General features: G+C 40.8%; 1 protein-coding gene across 3 annotated transcripts in view; it reads left to right on the top strand.

Annotated features, from left to right (window-relative positions):
• The window catches only part of SHLD2 (shieldin complex subunit 2), a 109385-nt gene that overhangs the window by 20405 nt on the left and 69094 nt on the right, over positions 1–19886 (top strand). The window contains exons 1-2 of one of the 3 annotated variants that reach the window (XM_040242154.1): positions 1975–2122; positions 12316–12420. The exons of 1 other annotated variant lie outside the window; for it this stretch is intronic. The gene's annotated coding sequence lies outside the window, so the exon portion shown is untranslated. Of the gene's footprint in view, positions 1–1974; positions 2123–12315; positions 12421–19886 lie in introns of those variants that run through there. One more of the 3 variants, XM_040242153.1, reaches the window with a different exon arrangement.

Raw genomic sequence — 19886 nt, 5'->3', positions numbered from 1 at the left:
CACAGCTACGTTGTAGTTCACTGTGGTTGGAGTGTGAGTTTATGTGTTATTCATCGACTTTACTGATGTACTCTGTTGTATATGTGTTCTTTGTGATTTTTGATTCTAGAGGTGGGGATCTGTCATAGGTTCCAGGGTAATTTCAGCTGTTAACCCCTTTAAATACTGTCTTGACCCAAATCATCTCTCACTTTATCGTCTGTGTATCTTACCTATTCTTTATATGCAACTTTTTAGTTTTTTATGCTTTATTCTATAGGCACCTGGGATTAGGCAAAGTGCCACCTTAATCCAAGGTTTGTAATTCCCAGGACCGTGAGACCATGCAAGACTTGGTTACCGGACTTCAGGGACTGGTTCACTTCGGGGTGACTGTTACCGTAGGAGTGTTGCCCTTTGGCGTTATCAGTTATTGTGGGGATACTCTCTTATTAGAGTTGTCATCTTATGTGGGTTCTGTGTGTTGAATTATGTTCCTCACAGCCTACGGCACCATCAAACAAAAATTTTTATTTTTCCTCAAGGTCAAATGCCCTGAGATCAAAAGCAGCTCCAATGCTAATTTATTGTAGGTTCCTGATTTTCTCACAGAATTTTAACTGGGTATCCCTTACTCTCTTATTATGGCTTAATGACTTTTAAGAATTTGCTTTTTATATTTTGCCTAGTGTTTTTAGTTGTTTTCATAGGATGAGTTGGCTTGAATCTTGATCATCACTTTGGAGAACTGGAACTTATGTTGTTATTTACATATTTTAGTTTGTCTGCTATTTATCATGATTAACTTAAACACACAGAGACACATATAAGATACTTTTGTATTCTTAAAGTTACATTAGTGTTATAAATTCATGTGGAAAGAACTGATATCCTATTACATTATCACCGAACCACGAAAGAGGATAAGCACTTTCCCGTTGCATTCAGACAGACTCTGTTGTTCTTCAGAGTTTTACAGGCTAAATTCTATTCTCATGGGCTTTATTTATTTTAATTTAAAAGAAACTTGTCTTGATTCTTCGTTAGTTTGTTTCTGTTTTGTGTTTCTGTTTCAGTGGCTTTTGCCTGGAGAAGGCACCCTCTGGATTTACATACCATCTTTGTAAAACTCTGTAATTGCATTGTTCTTAAAATAGAAATAGGAACTTATTTATGGTCATTTATATGGCTTTGATAGCCACATTGAACTGTGGTGGTTGTCTACTTTTAACTATTTTTCGAAGACTCTTGAATAGCCAGTGCAATCGTTTTTTGAGCGTTCTTTATTTATTTTGGCTATGCTGGGTCTTCACTGCTTTGCATGAGCTTTCTCTGGTCACGGTGATCGGGGGCTGCTCTCCCTTGGGGTGCGCGGGCTTATCATTGTGGTGGCTGCTTCTGTTGTGGCGCATGAGCTCGAGGTACTCGAGCGTCAGCAGTCGTGCCTCTCAGGGTCTAGAGCACAGGCTTAGTTGCCTTGAGGCAAATGGAATCTTCCCGGACCAGGGACCAAACCCGTGTCCCCTGCATTGGCAGGCAGATCCTTATGTACCACACCACCAGGGGAGTCCTACTTTTAATTTTTTTAACTTCTTAATACTCAGATTTATTAGAAGACTTTAAAGTTTGTTTTGACTCTCACATTTTACTTTGTTCATTCATTTATATAAAGCTGTTTATTGAGCACCTGTTAGTGACCAGACCCTGGGGTGAATAAGACAGACAAGGAAGAACTTTGGAGGGTAGATTGCAAGGAGTGCTGGAGAGGAGGTGTCAGGGTTCCGTGCAGCTTCCGATAGGGTGGCCAGAGAGTCTTCTTCAAGGATGAAACATTCCCATTGAAATTAAAGGCTGAGTTGGAGCAACTTGTGTAAAGAGCTCTGGGTATAAGTGAAGGAAACACCATGTGGAAAAACCAGGGGAGGGGAAGAGTGTATGTGTGTGTGTCTGGGTGTCTGTGTGTGTCTGTCCACACATTCAGTCATATCCGACTCTGCAGCCTCATAGATGCTAGCCTGCCAGGCTCCTATGTCCATGGAATTCCCCAGGCAAGAATACTGGAGCAGATTGCCATTTCCCACTCCAAAGTATCTTCCCAACTTAGGGATCGAACTGGCATCTCTCATGTCTCCTGAGCTGGCAGGTAGGTTCTTTACTGCTGGCACCACCTGGGAAGCCTGAGGGAGGAAAGAGCTTGACATATCTTGGGAACCAGCGTGATTGTGGTTGTCCAGCTGTAGAACAGCATGCTGTGATTTTGGAGAGATAGATCATGTCAGCAAGGGCTTTACCTTTTTACTTTTTGTTCAGTGAGAAACTTAATTGAAAGTATAGTGGGCATAAATTTTCTAAGCTACAAATTTGAATGAGCAAACATGTAATTTTCATTTTCTCTCTATAACTAAAATTACCTTATTTCTGGGGCTTCTTATTCTACTACATAATAGAAAACAGTCTTGCCAGTACCTTCTGGTTTAACTTAGTTAATTCCAGGTTAACTCAGATGTTCAGGTAAATAATCAGTCCTTTAGATATGTGTTCAGTTTTCTCATACAGCGCCCCCGCTTTTATTTCTGGGGTGGGAAGTATTGACAGAGAAGCCATGTAATACTTTCTGCCATAGAGGTGGGGCCTCTCACCTTTGTGCCATCTTGTGCCCTTGGCCGGAGAAGGCAATGGCACCCCACTCCAGCACTCTTGCCTGGAAAATGCCATGGATGGAGGAGCCTGGTAGGCTGCAGTCCATGGGGTCGCTAAGAGTCGGGCACGACTGAGCGACTTCACTTTTGCTTTTCACTTTCATGCATTGGAGAAGGAAATGGCAACCCACTCCAGTATTCTTGCCTGGAGAATCCCAGAGACAGAGGAGCCTAGTGGGCTGCTGTCTGTGGGGTCGCACAGAGTCGGACACGGCTGAAGCAACTCAGCGGCAGCAGTGCCCTTGGCCACTGTGAGACTGTGTCTTATACTGACTTAGTCTTGAATGGCACTGTCTGCTCCGCTGCATCTGAGGCTGATGTCCATGGCCTCTGGTCCTGGTCGGCAAGTCTGTGTATGCTGGGTCTTCCTTAATCCCAGGCTTTTTTGGGTCCATTGGCCCAAAGCAAACTCCTTAGTGGGTTCCACGTTCTGCTGGCATGCTTGGGACTCTGAGGTAGCTTTTCAGGAGTGTAGTCTGGGCATGTTATTGGCTGTTGCTACCCTACTACATTGGATTAGTGTTAGCTGTAAAGTTTTGGTAAAAGGCTTGTAGTTCCCTCATCCATGACTTGGAAAAGGGAAACATAATTATCTTCTATTCCAGATCCTCCCCAACAAAGATACTGGAGATCTTCCTCACCCCAGCCTTAGCCCCATCTGGGACAGGAGATAGAAATTTTGAACTTGTATCTAAGCTATCTCCCAATTCCTCTTTCTCTCTGTACTCCTTCCCTAGGTTTTTATGTCCTCTCATTTGTTGTGGGAGAATTGCATTTTTGTCACCACCTGCCACTTTCTTTATGCTGTAGTTTAAAGTATAAAGGCTTCCCTGATAACTGTTGGTAAAGCATCCGCCTGCAATGCAGGAGACCCTGGTTCAGTTCCTGGGTCAGGAAGATCCACCGGAGAAGGGATAGGCTACCCCTTCCAGTATACTTGGGCTTTCCTTGTGGCTCAGCTGATAAAGAATCTGCCTGCAATGCGGGAGACCTGGGTTTGACCCCTGGGTTGGGAAGATCCCCTGGAGAAGGGAAAGGCTACCCACTCTAGCATTCTGACCTGGAGATCGCAAAGAGTCGGGCACGACGGAGCGACTCTCATTCACTTCACTTCCGTGTAAAGTCTGCCGGCAGTTTCCTTGCCTTGGGGTGTGATATTTAAAGCCATGGTTTTAGAGTTTAAAAAACTCTTTTTACTCTTAAACCTTCAGATACTGCCTTTGAAATGCTTAGCTTTCAAAAGTGATGGTTTCAGTGGATTAAAGAACTAATTAAAAGAGCTGAAACTATTAAAAAAAACTTAGAAAAAATGTAGGTACGGATATTTATGATCTTAGATTAGGCAGAGCTTCCTTAAATAGGACACAAAAAGCACAAGTAGCCAAAGAAAAAATAGATAAGTTGGATTTCATCAAAATTGAAAACTTTGGTTATCAAAGGATGTTATCAAGATAGTGAAATATACAAGTACCTATATCTTTTCATAGAGAATAAAACCAATGAAATCCTGATTCTAGAACTCAGGATAGAATTCTCAGCTATAGATGTGCATTTTGTCATCATTGGTGAGTAGGTAACATAAATATAGTAATCCTGGGATAAATGTGAGATGAGCATAGAGGGGAGCCATGGGGGAAGTGTAAGCATCTATGGGCTGAATAGAGAAAGGAAGGGATGATGTGAGAGGCTGAAAGAAGAATATGAATTACCATAGGAGTTTCCCCAACTTGATTTTAAGTTTCTTGAGGGCTAAGATTGTCATATTCATCATTTTATCCCCAATTGTTATCATAAAGTAGGTTTTCAGTAAATGTCATTAAATGAAGACAGAGAAGTTTTAGGAAAAGCGTGGTCAGCAGTGTCAAATGTGGAAAATAGTTTGGCTGCAATGAGGACAGAGCAGCAAGTAGGTGATTGATCATCTTCTGGGAACAATTTCAGTGAAATCTCTGTGGTAGAGATAAATGCCAGGTTGTTGAGAACTGGCGTGAATGGTTGTGAGAGAGTGGAAGCAGTAAGTACAGATATTCTTTTCAAAAAGCTTATAGAGCTATAGGATCATAGGTAGAGGGCATGGTGTATCAAGAGAAAGTTCAGCATATTTATGTGTTAAACAGAGAGAGTCAGAGGAAGGGAGAAGTTGATGATACAGGAAGAAGGAGGAGGTGTGTGAGATTGATCGACATTGTCCTTATGCATGGAGAGAACAGAATGAGGATACTAGGTTTGAGTGGCAATAGGAATATTGTTCCCAGCACAGTAGGGATAAAGGAAGGAAGGATGGTGCGGGTGGAGAAGAGTGAGGGATGCAGGGCATCAGTACACTTGATTAATTTTTCATGAAGTGGGGGGACCACCTCGTCAGCCGAGATCATAGGAGATGATGAATGTAGGAGAGAGTTTGAGGGAAAAGGGAGAATTTCTTTTTTTTTTTTTTTAATGTTTAATTATTTATTTGGCTGTGGTGTGTCTGAGTCCTGACATGAGGGTTTTTCTAGTTGTGGTATGCAGGCTTCTCTCCAGTTAAATGGATCACAGGCTCAGTAGTTATGGTCAGTTCAGTTCAGTTCAGTCACTTAGTCGTGACTTAGTCGTGTCTGTCTCTTTGCGACCCCATGAATTGCAGCACGCCAGGCCTCCCTGTCCATCACCAACTCTTGGAGTTCACTCAGACTCACGTCCATCGAGTCAGTGATGCCATCCAGCCATCTCATCCTCTGTTGTCCCCTTCTCCTCCCGCCCCCAATCCCTCCCAGCATCAGAGTCTTCCAGTGAGTCAACTCTTTGCATGAGGTGGCCAAAGTACTGGAGTTTCAGCTTTATCATCATTCCCTCCAAAGAAATCCCAGGGCTGATATTCTTCAGAATGGATTGGTTGGATCTCCTTGCAGTCCAAGGGACTCTCAAGAGTCTTCTCCAACACCACAGTTCAAAAGCATCAATTCTTCGGCTCTCAGCCTTCTTCACAGTCCAACTCTCACATCCATACATGACTACTGGAAAAACCATAGCCTTGACTAGATGGACCTTTGTTAGCAAAGTAATGTCTCTGTTTTTCAATATGCTGTCTAGGTTGGTCAAAACTTACAAGGAGTAAGTGTCTTTTAATTTCATGGCTGCAGTCACCATCTGCAGTGATTTTGGAGCCCAAAAAAATAAAGTCTGACACTGTTTCCACTGTTTCCCCATCTATTTTCCATGAAGTGATGGGACCAGATGCCATGACGTTCGTTTTCTGAATGTTGAGCTTTAAGCCAACTTTTTCACTCTCCACTTTCACTTTCATCAAGAGGCTCTTTAGTTGTTCTTCACTTTCTGCCATAAGGGTGGTGTCATCTGCATATCTGAGGTTATTGATATTTCTCCCAGCAATCTTGATTCCAGCTTGTGCTTCTTCCAGCCCAGCGTTTCTCATGATGTACTCTGCATATAAGTTAAATAAGCAGGGTGACAATATACAGCCTTGATGTACTTCTTTTCCTATTTGGAACCAATCTGTTGTTCCATGTCCAGTTCTAACTGTTGCTTCCTGACCCGCATATAGGTTTCTCAAGAGGCAGGCAGGTGGTCTGGTATTCCCATCTCTTTCAGAATTTTCCACAGTTTATTGTGATCCACACAGTCAAAGGCTTTGGCATAGTCAATAAAGCAGAAGTAGATGTTTTTCTGGAATGCTCTTGCTTTTTTGATGATCCAGCAGATGTTGGCAATTTGATCTCTGGTTCCTCTGCCTTTTCTAAAACCAGCTTGAACATCAGGGAGTTCACGGTTCACATATTGCTGAAGCCTGGCTTGGAGAATTTTGAGCATTACTTTACTAGCATGTGAGATGAGTGCAATTGTGAGGTAGTCTGAGCATTCTTTGGCATTGCCTTTCTTTGGGATTGGAATGAAAACTGACCTTTTCCAGTCCTGTGGCCACTGCTGAGTTTTCCAAATTTGCTGCCATATTGAGTGCAGCACTTTCACAGCATCATCTTTCAGGATTTGAAAGAGCTCAACTGGAATTCCATCACTTCCACTAGCTTTGTTCGTAGTGATGCTTTCTAAGGCCCACTTGACTTCACATTCCAGGATGTCTGGCTCTAGATGAGTGATCACACCATCGTAATTATCTTGGATGTGAACATCTTTTTTGTACAGTTCTTCTGTGTAGTCTTGCCATCTCTTCTTAATATCTTCTGCTTCTGTTATGTCCAGACCATTTCTGTCCTTTATCGAGCCCATCTTTGCATGAAATGTTCCCTTGGTATCTCTCATTTTCTTGAAGCGATCTCTAGTCTTTCCCATTCTGCTGTTTTCCTCTATTTCTTTGCATTGATCGCTGAGGAAGGCTTTCTTATCTCTTCTTGCTATTCTTTGGAACCCTGCATTGTGTGATTAATTGACTAATTTTCTGTGATTATGGTTTCAGTGTGTTTGCCCTCTGAGGCCGTCTTGCAACGCCTACCGTCTTACTTGGGTTTCTCTTACCTTGGACATGGGGTATCTCTTCATGGCTGCTCCAGCAAAGCTCAGCCGTTGCTCCTTACCCTGCACTAGGGGTATCTCCTCACCTGCCGCCCCTCCTGACCTTGAACTGGAATAGCTCCTCTAGTCCCTCCTCCTCCTTGGGTGTGGGGTGGTTATGGTATTACAGGCTTAGTTGCCCCAAGGCATGTGGGCTCTTAGTTCCCAGACCAGAGGCTGAATCAGTGTCTCTTGGACTGCAAGGTGAATTCTTAACTACTGGGCCACTAAGGAAATGCAGAACGGGAGACTTTCGAGGCCATTGAGAGAAATGAGAGGGCTCACTGAACTGGGTTATTACTTAGAAGAACTGTAATAATTTTTCACGGCTCTGGTATATCTAGTTGTCAGGTGATTTACCCCCCCCATTGCTCAGGCCTCACCAGCCTGAGGGTTTGAGCGGACAAGCTGAGCAATTGGACTGATTTTAGTCTGAGTTTTACAGCCCAGTGTAGCAGACAAAGGATGAAAGAAATTTCAGTAGGATGAGCATTTGGAGTTCTGGGCCACTGAGGATAGGCAGAGTAGGAAACAAATGAAACCAGGAAGTAGCTTCTGTAGTAGCGGTTGAGACGTGGATATTGGAATTTAAGATGAAATAGGAGAAGCCCTTGCTGGTATGGCTGAAGGTGAGATCTGGCTATGGGTTTCTGAATGGAGAGATGGTAAAGATTCCTGGAGTTGGAGGAGATAAGGAAACTGTAGAGCTAAAATTTTACAGGAGTCAGCTAAACAGGAAGTGAGTTGCTCAGAATGATGGCAGAGCAAGGGGTGGAAAGATACTGAACCATGTTCCAAAGCCGTTAGTGACTGTGAGAGAGTGACCAGCAGGACAGGCGATGACAAGGGGAGACCTAACAGATGGCCTAACTCTCAGAAGATGTGTTTTTGTTTGAGGGTAAAGAACTGTGCTGGTGAGTAAGGCATAACTTCCGTGCTTCCCATGGCCTCCCTGGTGGCTTAGAGGTTAAAGCATCTGCCTGGAATGCGGGAGACCCAGGTTCAGTCCCTGGGTTGGGAAGATCCCCTGGAGAAGGAAAACGGCAACCCACTCCAGTACTCTTGCCTGGAGAATCCCATGGAGGGAGAAGCCTGGTAGGCTACAGTCCATGGGGTCGCAAGGCTTCATGTTTGCTGAGTGGGGAGAGATTAGCTTGCACCCAGATTAGTTTTGAGAACAAGACTGCTGGCAACCAATTTAAGTTGGTTGGGGTTTAGGGTATTTGTTTGCAGTGAAACAGTGGAAAGGGTTATTAAGAAGTACAGCTATGGGAGGCGTGTGATGGTCAAAGAGGGAGAGAGTACTGAGTAGGAATGAGATCAGAGTGCAGCAGGAAAGAGGGATTAATTGAAGGGGCATACATTTTGGATGATTGTAAGAACGTGGTGGTCTTAGCTAATCTCAAAATTTTTATTAATTTTCTGGGAAAAGGCCTTGATGCTGACAGATTGAAATTCTGGGTTATGCACAAAACTCGATGACTTCATTGTTTTCAGGTCTATTTGGCAGTGTTTAGCTGTCTGTGGCCTTTGTGCAGAATGTCATAAAGAACCCTAGCATGGGACTGTTTTCTTTTATGGTAAGGCTTAGCCTTGGGAAAGGAGGAAGGCAGGGGTGGAATGGATTGGTGTTCACTTGATTTTTTGACCTTGACAAACTGGTCTCTAAGGGGTTTGTATATGGGTAGAGATAAGCCTAAGATCAAATTGAAATGAGAAATCATTAGGTCTTCAGACCTTTGCACAGTGGGCACCAGGTTGAGGAGTGTAAAAGTCTCTGAATCACAAGAGGAGGTCACAAATAGCAATATGTGTAGTTCTTGATTTCTTTAGAGGTATGTGAATTTAGTAACATTGTAGCAATAGCTAATCCATATTTAAGTTATAAATGTAACCTGAAATGCTACATATTAAATGTCTTTTTTTTGTTTTTTGTTTTGGCTGCACTGTATGACTTGTAGGATCTTGATTCCCTGAGCAGGGTTTGAACTCGAGCCACAGCAGTGAAAGCACCAAGTCCTAACCATTGGGCCACCAGGGAATTCCTTAAATATCTGTTTTTGGAATTTTGAAAATGTATCAATTCATTAAGTTACAAAACTCTCAAGAGTTTTACCTCTCCCCAAATGCCTTAAAACCAAAGGTTATACTACATTAATCTTTGGCATATTTAAAATATGTTTTCAGACTTTCTCAGGTCACAGAACACTTTGAATCATGATTCATTGTGTTTCTGTAGAACAAGAAACAGTGACCGACTTTATTTTCTTGGGCTCCAAAACCACTGCAGATGGTGACTGCAGCCCTGAAATTAAAAGAAACTTGCTCCTTGGAAGAAAAGCTATGACCAACCTAGACAGCATATTAAAAAGCAGAGATGTTCCTTGGTTGACAAATTTCCATCTAGTCAAAGCTATGGTTTTTCCAGTAGTCATGTATGGGTGTGAGAGTTGGACCGTAAAGAAAGCTGAACACTGAAAAATTGATGCTTTTGAACTGTGGTGTTGGAGAAGACTCTTGAGAGTCCCTTGGACTGCAAGGAGATCCAACCAGTCCATGCTAAAGGAGATCAGTCCGGAATATTCATTGGAAGGACTGATGCTGAAGCTGAAGCTCCAATACTTTGGTCACCTGATGCGAAGAACTGACTCACTGGAAAAGACCCTGATGCTGGGAAAGATTGAAGGCGGAGGAGAAGGGGATGACAGAGGATGAGATGGTAGGATGACATCACTGACTTGATGGACATGAGTTTGAGCGAGCTCTGGGAGCTGGTGATGGACAGGGAAGCCTTGTGTGCTACATTCCATGGGGTCACAAAGAGTCAGACATGACCGAGTGACTGAACTGAACTGAACTGAACTGAAGAAATATGGAGCTTCCCAGGTTGGCAAAGAGTTGGACACAACTGAGCACACACACACACACACGCACATAAAAGAAATATTGATGTGTGGGATTTCACTGTACAAACCAAGAACAGCTTTGCTAGCAAGAAAACATGGCTGTTTTGTATGTGTGACCATCTCTGCCTCTCACAAAATAATAAAGAACCTTCGAAAGAAATCACATTTCACACTTTTCCCATCTTTGCCCACTAAGCCAGTTTGCTTCTCATTGTTTCTTTTGTCATTTAGTAGAACTATTTAGCTCAAAGGCAAGTGGTGTCAAGTTAGACTTAAGCAAAATTGATATACTCAGTAAAGAAAACGTGGAAAATACAGAGAAGTAGGAAGAAGGCTCACCTTATGGCTCAGATCAACCATAGTTGATGTTTGGCTGTATTTTTAGATTGAATTTTTCTCTTAAATTTTGATTACTTAGTGTTTTGTTGGCTTTTATAAAATTATGCTTATACTTCAAAAGTAAACTAGTAACTTGCTTTTTCACATAGCATTATTCATCATCTTTAAAATAGAATTTGTAATGACTGTATAATGCCACTAATGTACCATTCTTTAATTCTTCCCCTAAAATTAGACTTTTGTGTGTTTATTTATGGCCACGCCACACAACTTGCAGAATCTTAGTTCCCCAACCAGGGATGGAACCCACACCCTCAGCAGTGAGTGTGGAATTGTAACTACCGGACTGCCAGGGAATTCCCTAGACATTTTCAGTATTTCTAATTTTCCACAATATTAAACAGTGTTGTAATATGTGTATTTATATAAGATTTATCTTGTGTTCTCATTTATCTTCATAGTGTAGATTCTTGAGAATTGATGTGTTTGATCAAAGGGTGTGAGCATTTCTGAATATCCTGACACATACTGCTTAGAAAAAATTTTAAATGGAAGCATAGCATAATTAGCACTTCTGGTAATGACTGTTGCTGTTTAGTGGCTAAGTCATGTCTTACTCTTTTTGCTACCCCGTGGACTGTAGCCTACCAGGCTTCTCTGTCCATGGGGATTCCCAGGCAAGAATACTGGAGTTGGGTTAGCATTTCCTTCTCCAGGGGATCTTCCTGACCCAGGGATTGAAACTGTGTCTCCTGCCTTGGCAGGTTGATTCTTTACCACTGAGCCACCAGGGAAGCCTGGTAATGAGTAAATTTGCCAAATGGACACAATAAATACCAAATGGAAAAACCCTATGATTTGAATATTGACTTCAAGTCTATACAACAGATGTGAGACTTAGATATATCTTGATAATGGGAACCATACATGTCTTTAATTCAAATGGCCATAGACTGGATGAGGACGAATAGTTTCCGCACAGAACTGTAGATAATTGAATGACTACTATGATGAGACATGATCAGTTGAAGCCAGTGAAGGTTATGAGAATGGAAAATAAAACGTTCCATTCTACTACATGTACCGGTTCCAGTCACCAAACCCATATGCTACAATCTGCGAAGATATTACTGGCCTGGTGGCTTAGTGGTAAAGATTCTGCCTGTAATGCAGGAGACCTGCAGGAGACGCAGGTTTGATCACTGGGTCGGGAAGATCCCCTGGAGAAGGAAATGACAACCTACTCCAGTATTCTTGCCTGGGGAATCCCATGGACAGAGGAGCCTGGCTGTTTGCAGTCCATGGGGTCACAAAGAGTCAGACATGACTGAGCATCTAAAGAACAACCACAAGTTAAAGATACAACATAGGAACATCCAGATGGAAGCGATGAGTAGAGCAAGGTAGGGGGGCAGGAGTGTGGAGCTTCCCGGGCGCTCGTCCGACACAGCACCCTTCCAGCACCTCATTGTGTTCACCTGGGAGGTGTTAACCGCTGGTTTTTTAAACAGATTTAACTTTAGTGATGGAATTCTTTATTGTTTCTCAGGGTACTTTTTGTTTGTTTGGTTTTAATTTTAAAAAACATTAACCAGTCTTTTTGAAGGATGGTCTGTGAAAAGTGGGTTCTATCATATAAGTTTGGGAAACTGCATTCTATAAATATCCCTTGACTGCTTGGCCATTTATAATGAACATCAATTTTTATCAGCTTAATAGAGACTCAGGGAAATTATTTTAGTACTAATAATTTAACCTGTATCAAGCACTTACTATTTGAAAGCTCTATTCTAAGAACCCCAGCTGTATTAATCATTCTAATCTTTTTAGCAAGTCTGTCTTCTGCAGTTATTTCCTTTTTTTTTTTTTTCCTTTTTTAACAGATGAGAAGATTGACACCCAGAATGGTGAAATGACATGCTCAAAATCCGATGGCTAGGCTAGGAAGTGAAGAGTTTTGATTCAAACCCAGATATTCCAGGCTCCCGGTAATATGTCGTACTTTTTGTTACCAGTGAAGTTCAGCATTTCTCAAACTTGTTTGTTGCTTTTTTCCCCTACTTGAAAGCCTATTTTAAGTGGAAGGTTTTTTTTTTTTTTTTTTTTTTTTAACTTTTTGGCCGTGTCTTGTGGCCTGTGGGATCCTAGTTCCCCAACTGGGAATCAAACCTGTGCCCACTGCATTGGAAGTGTAGAGTCTTAACCACTGGACCCCCTTGAAGGTATTTGTATATTCTTTGTTGCAGTGACTGTCCTAGGAATTTTTAAAAGGTCAACATCACTCTATAGTACTTTTGAGGTACTAAAACAGTTCATAATCGAAATCATTATTTTACTCTGCTTTCTCTGTTCTAATATTATATTATCATAGTTAAATAAATTAAGAAACTGACAGGTAGTGCCATGGAGCATTATAATGATGGGCATTGGAGTCTGAACCTTGGCTCTGCCTATTTGTTAGCTAGGTGACCTTAGAAAAGGTACTTTATTTCTCAAAGCTTCTGTTTCTTTCTCTAAAAGGTTAATATCTTACAAAGTGGCTGTGAGAACTAAATGAAAAAATCATGTAGTACCTGCCAAATAGAAGGGTCTCAGTAAGTGTTAATTACCCTTTTATTTTTTATTCTTAAGTCATCTCAGTTCTTTACCATGAATGATTATGAAAACAGTTGGGAAAGAAAAATCAGTTTTAAATTTAAACTGTCTCAGTGTTTATGCTGATATCAGCTCCATTTCTGATAAAGTGATGTTGTCATGATACAGGTTGTATGGGAGTTAAAACCAGTTTCCTTCCGGCTTTCCAACTGACATAATACGCAAAACCTGACTGGGCAAACATAGACCTATTTATTAGATGACTTATTATTAATGTTAAACTAGCTTTGGTGCTGACTTCTCCAGTTCTTTTTGAAATTTCACTGTTGTCATTTAAAATCTGACAGACTTCAAAAGCTTTGTAAAATGCTTAATGGTTTAAATCATCCTTCAGAACATAGAAAGTATATTTTCCAAAGGGATGTTCTCTATCTAGCAATATGCTCAAAATCATGCAGGAGGACGGAATTGCTTATGTTTTCACATTTACTACTGGAGGATTATTCAGTTTTTATGGCAATCGACTTTATGCTTTAGGAGAAGTATTTTTAACATATGTAACCAAAGTATGCATAATCATTTAAAACAAAGCTACAAGAGAAATCTATAGGGCGTTTTCAATTTCACAATGATTTACCGCCCAAGCGAAAAGAAGGTGGGTTTGGGTTGAGCTGCGTGTGTGTTCAGTTGTGTTGGCTCTTTATGATCCCATGGACGATAGCTCGCCAGGCTCCTCCCTCCATGGGATTATCCCGGCAAGAATACTGGAGTGGGTTGCCATTTCTTCTCCAGGGGAATCTTCCCGACGCAGGGATTGAACCCACGTCTCCTGAGGCTCCTGCCTTGCAGGAGGCTTCTTTACTGTTGAGCTCTCTGGGAAGCCCTTGAGCTGTTTGTAGGGGATCGCTAACATTCTATTCTAAGTGCCTCGTAATAGCCCAGGCACATCATAAACACTCAGTAAACATTTATGGACCGATTGAGTTTGATTTCTAATCCCAGCCATATACCTTGCAACTTCTGTAACCTTGGACTTTCTCGCACCTTCTAAACTTCCGTTTCCTCTTAAGTAAAAAAAAAAAAAAAAAAAAAAGAAGTATCAGTATTAACTTCCCAGGATTGTTGTAATAGTTAAATGTTCATGCATTAAAATAGCCAGCCCAGCACAGGGCGTGTTCCCCAGATACCTCAATAATGTTCTTTTCAAGCACTCTTTTTGTTTCTCATTACCTAAGTATTTAGTTGTATTCAAGGGTGTTTACACTCTTGAAAAAAATGAATGTTTATTAAACTGAAATTATATTCCTTTGTAACCCATACTTGAAATGTTTCAGCAAAAAGTGATTGTATGTTTGTTAGACTTTGGTTTGAATCTTGTCTTTAGTGTTGGGACCTTACGGAAGTTATTTAGCCTCCCTGTAAGGTATTATGAAGCTGAAATGAGCAAAATATATAACGCTCTAGTTCATTGCCTGGCTTGCATAAGCCCCAAATAGATATTATTTCTTTAAGTTGAAACTGTCATTTAGTCTGCTAATTTGCATAATTAATTCATGTAGCTCTAGAGCCCACTCTATTCAAGCCCCACTAAGAGCAAATAGGAAGACTGTCAGTGGACACTGGGACAGTTATCATGTAGGCAACTGAATTCGGCCTTGGGGCTTCCTTTGTGGCTCAGTGGCAAAGAGTCCACCTGCCAATGCGGGAGACCGGGGTTCGATCCCTGGGTCGGGAAGCTCCCCTGGAGAAGGACATGGAAACCCACTGCAGTATTCCTGCCTGGGAAATCCCACGGAGCGAGGACACTGGCAGGCTGTAGTCCATGAAGTCACAAGACTCATACACAACTTAGCAACTAAACAAAGCCAACAGATTAGGTTCAGCAGAAGCGGTATTTTCTATTGTAATTGAAGTAGAATAAATCAGTGGGGCTATGATTGCACTAGGCTTCCCTGGTGGCCCAGACTGTAAAGAATCCACCTGCAGTGCGGGAGACTGGGGTTTGATCCCTGGATTAGGAAGATCTCCTGGAGAAGGGCATGGCAACCACTCCAGTACTCTTGCCTGGAGAATCCCATGGACAGAGGAGCCTGGCGGGCTGCAGTCCACGGGGTCACAAAGAGTCGGACATGACTGAGCGACTAAGCAACAACAATGTTGCATGTGGCATGGCCGTTTTTTGATGTTGTCTTTTTTGAATGTCAGAATTTTAAAAAATGAATGTCAGAGATAGGTTCATGAGAACTCAAGGACACCAGGTAAATTTTGCTATGTAAAGTTTTTCATCTTTTGCTGATCTTCTTCATTAGAAATAAACATGTTCCTCCCCTTTACTAAAATTCAACATATGATATTGGTAAGCCAAATTTAATAAAACATTCTGCCATTATAAAATTCACTTGAATTGTTTAGATACCATATAAAATCGATTTCTACCATGGCAGATTAAGCATTGCAAAGCTGGTGATAAGAATTTTATGTGAACTCCTGGCAAATAGAAAAGATTACTGAGCATGGTAGAAAAAGGTTTACTTTTGAAAATGTTCCTAATGTCCTTAACAATAAGGTTTTTAAAGGGATACTAAAAGATCAGTGGTTGTTTCGGGAGGTAACTCTCTGATAAAATGTTAACATCTGTTTTCTGTTTTGTAGGGTTTCTTTCATTAATTAAAATGTAATTCACAGAACATAACAGTTTCAGTGGCTTTGAATACTTTCATTGTCATGGCTATCACCATTATCTGGCTCCAGGAGTTTTTCATCACCCTCAAAGGACATCCCCTTAAATTTTCTCCCTTCTCCTAGCCCCTGGCAGCCATACTTCTGCTTTTATCTCTGTGGATTTGCCTTTTCTGAGCAATTCATATAAACAAGAGTCCTATAATATATCGCCTTATGTGTCTGGTCCCTCTCTTACACAGTATATTTTCAGTTTACTTGTAACGTGGCATGTCAGTTCAGTTCAGGCGCTCAGTCATATCTGACTCTCTGCAACCCCATGGACTGCAACACACCAGGTTTCCCTGTCCATCACCAACTCCCGGAGCTTGTTCAAACGCATGCCCGTCGAGTCAGTGATATCATCCTACCATCTTATCCTCTGTTGTCCCCTTCTCCTCCTGCCTTCAATCTTTCCCAGCATCAGTGTCTTTTCCAGTGAGTCAGTTCTTCGCATCAGGTGTCCAAAGTATTGGAGCTTCAACATCAGTCCTTCCAATGAATATTCTGGACTGATTTCCTCCAGGATTGACTGGTTGTATATCCTTGCAGTCCAAGGGACTCTCAAGAGTCTTCTCCAACACCACAGTTCAAAAACATCAGTTCTTTGGTGCTCAGCTTTTTTTATGGTCCAACTCTCACATCCATACGTGACTATTGGCAAAACCATAGCTTTGACTAGATGGACCTTTGTTGGCAAAGTAATGTCTCTGCTTTTTAATATGCTGTCTAGGTTGGTCATAGCTTTTCTTCCAAGGGGCAAGCGTCTTTTGATTTCATGGCTGCAGTCACCATGTGCAGTGATTTTAGAGTCCAAAAAAATAAAGTCTGTCACTGTTTCCATCATTTCCCCATCTATTTGCCATGAAGTGATGGGATCAGATGCCTTGATCTTAGTTTTTTGAATGTTGAGTTTTAAGCCAAGTTTTTGACTCTCCTCTTTCACTTTCATCAAGAGGCTCTTCAGTTCTTCTTTGCTTTCTGCCATAAAGGTTGTGTCATCTGCATATCTGAAGTTATTGATATTTCTCCCAGCAATCTTGATTCTAGCTTGTGCTTCATCCATATCAGTACTTTGTAGCTATTCTGGGCTGAATAATTCCGTTGTAAGGATATACCACATTTGGTTTATCTATTCATCAGTTGATGGATGTTTGGGTTGTTTCCACTTTTTGACTGATAGAAATGATGGTGCTCTGAACATTTGTGTACAAGTTTTTGTGTGTACATGTTTTCAGCTCTCCTTGGTATATACCTGAGATGGAATTGCTAGGTTATATGGCTGCTCTCCTTCTCCTATTTGGAGCCAGTCTGTTGTTCCATGTCCAGTTCTAACTGTTGCTTCCTGACCTGCTTACAGACTGAGTGACTGGACTGAGCTGACTGATGGTGGTTCTGTGTTTAACGTTTTGATAAACTGCCAAACTGTTTTTCCTGAAGCAGCTGCGTCATGTTATATAGTTTTTAATGTTATTTAAGACTCTTGGAAGAAATGAGGAAAAAGTTTATGAAAATGTTAACCTAAGAATGTTAGTACTCATGAGAGCCATTCTGGCAAACCGGATGAAAGTCTCAGTTCGTCTCATTTGCTATACAGAATGAAAAATTAAGATGTAAATCCACATCATAGAAGCAGTGTCATTTTTTATACTCTCTTACTCCTTCACCTGCCCACTTCTCTTAAAAGTGTGGAATATACTTGGAATTGGTGTTGTTTACTTTCACATAATGAATATGTGACTAAAAGTGACGTATGACGTTTCCTGCTTTGCCTCTGTTTAGTGAGTTTCATGTTGTGTTACACACAGTTTACTAAAGCAGAGAAACTGAGCATTGTTCTTTCTGCAGAAGACATTCTTAATCAAAATTCAAAATAGAAAAATAAAATTCAAAGTGGGTTTGAATTCTGTTTCAGCTTTCTTAGATATAAAAATATTTTTCAAAAATATCACGTAGAGACCTCAGTTATTTGTGTTACTGTAATGGGTGGTTTAGAGACACTTTTGTCTTCTCTGCTGAGGCTGCTGCCCCTGTCTTTTGTTCTCCCCGGTCATCATCAACTGTTCAAACAAACTTCACACTTGTTCTAACAAAGATTTATACAGCCTTCCTAAATTTACATGAAATGAAATTAGTATAAAGAAATAAAGTATTTTTGTTTCATTAGGGAAATAGACTTTCAAAGCAGAAGGGACACTCAAGAGAAACAATACTTATGAAGTGATTTCTGATATTAGATCAACACACAAGTGCTTTTCAAGCCTTTCTCATTTAAGGTGACAGTCCATGTGAATTTTATATTTGAAAGAAGAAATGTGATTATCAGTCATTTCATAAAGCTTGATGTGCACCCTGGTGCTCTAGGATAAATTGATCCTTATTCCTTTCAAGGATGTATCATAGAGATTGAGTCATATTCTTTGAGTAATGAAAAATTAAGGAGTTTCTTGTTTAGGTAAACTCTAAGTTAGCTTTGCAATGTGGACATCGAATATATTGTTTACTAAATTCTATAATTTTAACTGGTAATTTTCAGTTGTTTTCCAGTTATTTTGTTTTTAATATAATTTATGTTATTTTGTTGGGTAATTTTATCTACTTCATTTCTGGAATGCCTGAGTAAAGAACTAGATAAATATTGGGTTTTAATCAGGATTTTTCTTTGAAAATTGAGCCTTTTAATAAATTTTTCATGTATTTTTTTGGTCTGTCATATTAATTTTTCAGTTGATAACTTTCTTTACCGACTAGAACTAGTACAGAAAATGCTTTCTACCACCCTGTAATGTAAATTTTCGATTACAAAATTTACCTCACAAAAATAAAAAATAATTTACTCTATGATTCAGCAATTCTACTTTTGGAAATATGTTCTAAGTGAAATCACTATCTTGAAGACATGTCTGCATCCCTGTGTTCATTGTAGTGTTCTTTACCATAGCCAAGACATGGAAACCATGTAGGTGTTCCGTTGTTGGCTGAGTGGATAAAGGAAGCGTGGTATGTGTATATGCAATGGAGTATCATTCGACCACAAAGATAAGGAAACCCTGCCATTTGCAGCAGCATGGATGGACCTCAGTGGTATATGCTAAGTGAAATAAACCAGACAGACAAAGACAAAGGCTGTATGATGTCACTTATGTGTGAAATCTAAGCAAACTGAAGACACAGAAAAAGAGAGCAGATTGGTGGTTGTCAGAAGCAGAGGGGAATAGGTGAAGGTGGTCAAAAGGTAGGAACTTCCAGACTTACTTGGTGATCCAGTGGTTGGGAATCCCCCTGCCAATGCACCAGACACGGGTTTGACTCTTGGTCCAGAGATTCCATATGCCCTGGGGTAACTAAGCTCAGGGGCCGCACTGCGAAAGCCCGTGTGCTTTAGAGCTCGCGCTCTGCCGCGAGAGAAGCCTCCATCATGAGAAGCTCGCCTGCTGCAGTTAGAGAGCAGCTCTCACAAAAATAAATACATCAGTTAAAAGGTACACACTTCCAGTTATAAGGTAAATAAGTCCTGGAGATGTAATGTACAGTGTGGTGACCATAGTTAACAACACTTTATTAAATATTTAAAAATTACAAATGGAGAAATCTGAAAAGTTCTCATCACAAGAAAGAAAAGTATTTATAACTATGCAGAGTGATGGATATTAACTAAACTTACAGTGTAGACATTTTGCAATATATACATATATCACATCTTTATACTGTACCCCTTGAACCAATACAATATTTTATAACAATTATGTTTCAATAAAACTGGGGAGAAATTCATCTCAGATACAACATTGATTGCTGGTATTTTTATTTAAGATACTGGTAAAGAGAAAGAAGCAGGGAATTTTGGAACTCAAGTTTTGTATATGTATAGGGCTTCCGGTAGCTCAACTAGCAGAGAATCCGCTTGCAATGTGGGAGACCAATGTTCGATCCCTCAGTTGGGAAGATTCGCTAGAGGAGGGCATGGCAACCCTCTCCAGTATTGCCTGGAGAATCCCCATGGACAGAGAAGGCTGGTGGGCTACAGTCCATGGTGTCACTCAGAGTCTGACATGACTGAGTGACTCAGTACAGCATATATATATATGTATTTAATATTTTAAAGACTTCAGCTGGAATTCCATCACCTCCACTAGGTTTG

This window comes from Oryx dammah, unplaced genomic scaffold (assembly GCF_014754425.2).
Source record: "Oryx dammah isolate SB20612 unplaced genomic scaffold, SCBI_Odam_1.1 HiC_scaffold_6, whole genome shotgun sequence".
Lineage (NCBI taxonomy): Eukaryota > Metazoa > Chordata > Mammalia > Artiodactyla > Bovidae > Oryx > Oryx dammah.
The sequence above is the reverse complement of the archived record's forward strand: the minus strand, read 5'-3'. Positions and strand labels throughout refer to the sequence as shown.